We start from the raw sequence: 3,170 nt of genomic DNA, 5'->3' as shown, positions 1-3,170 counted from the left end.
TTTTAATTACTTAATTATAACACATTACATTATTTAATTAACTTCATTATATATTTAACTCATTAACACCTTAAACTAAATAATATTACTAATTAAAACATTATTTTATTTTATTAGTTAAATTATTTTATTAATTTAATAAAACCTTAATGATGGAAGTACAAGAATTCAGTGTCATTGATGATTTGATTGCAGTTGCATGGCCAATTAATTTAGCATTGATTGAGTGGATTACCATAAATTTAGTTTAAAGTAAAAGGCTAGTAGAAAGCAAAGCATCAATTATGTTTGCCATTTTTATTCTCTATAATACTACTAATCATGTAAAGATTGAAAATCTCAGTAATCTAACTATCAGTAGAGAATTTCTCTAATTTATAATTTTTGGTATCAATTATCAAAGATAAAAAACTTGAGGAAGCCTATAATAAATACTAACAAAATTGTCCTTTATCAGTGTGATAGAGCCTTGGGAAAGCTGTACGGGATTCAAATTTAAACTCATGATTACTGATAAAAAAGAAAGTGATAATAAGCTAAGAATTGGTTACAAAAGTTGAAAGGTAGTTTTCTAGAAGTAAAATCATATATACAAAAAGATAATTTATCTTTTCCATGTTAATATGCCACTAACTATTGTAGATTGCAATTACAGTCCATGGATGGAATCCCCAATGGAATCCATACATATCTTACTGCTGCCCCTCAATTCAAAGGTTAAGCGAGAAGATCTGCTAAACAAGCACAAAAATCATGTTTGTCTCGTAATTAAATTTGGTTAAATTATACAATTAGTTCATGTATTACACAAAAAATATAAATTTAGTCTTTATATAATAATTTGTGTGAATTGGATCCTTGTTTTTTTGTCAATTTGTTAATTTTAATTTCTAACTCTAATATCGTTAAATTTGATTGTTAAATATGGTGACATGTTATTTTGACCAAGCTAACATGACACATTAATAGAAATAGCGTGGCACAATGATGACATGGCAAAACATTGACTTGGTAAAAAATGTTAATTGTTCATGTGAGTTTAACAAAGAAATTAAAAAAAACACCCTAACCATAAATTAAAAAGTTAAATGTGATTAACAAAAAATGATTAAGAAATTAAAAAAATACAATTAAGAGAGAAAGAAAAAAAAATGAGCCATCAAAGAGGGAGAATCAACTTCATTGACGTTCAATGACATGGAAAACTTGAACGATGAAGATGACAATTATCGTAACGTGTGGATCCGAGAACTCAATCGCTTGATGTGGAAAATATAGGAGTTGCCATCAATCTTTTTTATCTAGATGCGATTTGTTATTTATTAAATTTGTTCTATTCAACGGAATCCTAAATTGATTTTAGGTCCGCTTAAAGAATAATAAACTGGTCTACGAATTTTTAGAGTTGGGTTCAGGAGTACGGTTACGCATAAGGTAGGTTAGAACCCCCGTAACGCCTACTTCACAAATGGTACCATTTAATCATATGTTAACCTATTATAGCCTAAACCATTGATTTTATTCTTATGTTTCCCTAATTATTGTTAATTTACTTTATTATTTATTTTGTTAACAAATTAAAATATTTTATTTGATTTTACTGGTGTGATGTGCACATGATGCAGTTATGAAATGCATGGCATAAAATCCATATAATACCAAACAAAAACCTTTTATTGAGGATATTTTCTAAATTCGCACATCATGCTTGTAGGATTCGTAGATATTCTCTCACCTAGGAAATTATCAGAGAAACTTACTTGCGTAAGTTTAACCAATAAATCCCATCATAGGGGTAATCATTCGCGTTTGAAAATAATTTTTTCTTGTATGCAAACCTATAACACGTAGATACCTTATTAAAGATATTCTCCAAATCCCATCGTACTAATGGGATTTAGGAGTATCTTTTCACTTAGAGTATTTTTTGAAGAAACTCATGTACATAATATGTCTACATGCCATAACATTTAACAGTGCAATGATGAAGCATGACGTGCTACCAACTCCTATGTCCACTATTGATTATTCTCTATATTCATTATTATTATTATTATAATTTGACTATCTTTAAAAATTTTATTATTACTATTTATTTATTTATCATGAATATCATTATTTTATATAATCCTATATTTCAAAACAATATATATTATCTATTTTCTCTCGTATTTATTATTATTTCATTATTTCCTTTTTATATTTTTTTATTTGATTAGTAATTAAATTATTAAATTTGTCCATTTACTTAGAATTGCAAACATCAAGATTCAAAATTAAAACACTCTCATCATATTAGTGGTCTTAATCAAAATCTCTAGCTTAGAAAAGTTCATTGGGAATTGCAACTTCTCACGTTCCAAATGAACATTCCATCATTAGTGCAACTTATAGATTATTCCTGTGAATAATATTGTGGCATTTTTCAACCAAACCTTTGTGCCTTCCTATCTATTAATAACAACCCTAAACATCTATTTTATTTTAAATATTATTTCCTTACCTTATTACATTTAGTATTTAGTTACAAATGTCTACTTTTTACCTATATTTATATTTTTGCCCTATTGCCATTCATGTACATATTTTAATAAACCTATCCTTTTTTAGAATAAATGTCTTTTCTATCTTTTTACTATATCTTATTTTTATGACCAAATATATTTTTGGTTTTTTCATTTACCTAACCTATTTTTCCTATGACTAAATATATTATTATTTTTTCTATATTTTCTATATCTTCTTTCCTCTAGTTAAATTGATTCTTTCATAACTAGATATTATTTTACTTACTTAGATCTAATTTTTACTACTAAATATTTATTTATTTCTCTCCACCACCCAAAACAAGCTTTTTCCCACGAAATCTTCCGTTCGAAAAAGTTAAAATTTTGTTGGAAATAACTTTTTCTGATAGATTTCCGACGAAAAAATCTGTTAGAAATTCCATCGATATAAACCTCGTCAGTAATACTTTTTGTTGGAAATCTGTTGTAAATTTTCAGCGAAAAATTCTATTGAAAAAAAATGCATAATCTGTTAGCTATCCCATAGTAATTTCGTTGGAAATTTCCAATGGAATTTTGTTTTCCAACGGATTTTTTCGTTGGAAAAGCATTTCTCATGGAAAATTACGTTGGAAATAATTCTATAGGAAATAAATTTCGAGC

General features: G+C 26.8%; 1 protein-coding gene across 1 annotated transcript in view; it reads left to right on the top strand.

Annotated features, from left to right (window-relative positions):
• The window catches only part of EMB1691 (Methyltransferase MT-A70 family protein), an 8,400-nt gene that overhangs the window by 1,545 nt on the left and 3,685 nt on the right, over window positions 1–3,170 (top strand). The window lies entirely within an intron of this gene.

Source organism: Theobroma umbraticum, unplaced genomic scaffold (genome assembly GCF_002168275.2).
Source record: "Theobroma umbraticum cultivar Fairchild unplaced genomic scaffold, ASM216827v3 scaffold_459.0, whole genome shotgun sequence".
In the NCBI taxonomy this organism is placed as follows: Eukaryota; Viridiplantae; Streptophyta; class Magnoliopsida; order Malvales; family Malvaceae; genus Theobroma; species Theobroma umbraticum.
Note: the sequence above shows the minus strand (reverse complement) of the source record. Positions and strands in the feature narration are given on the sequence as shown.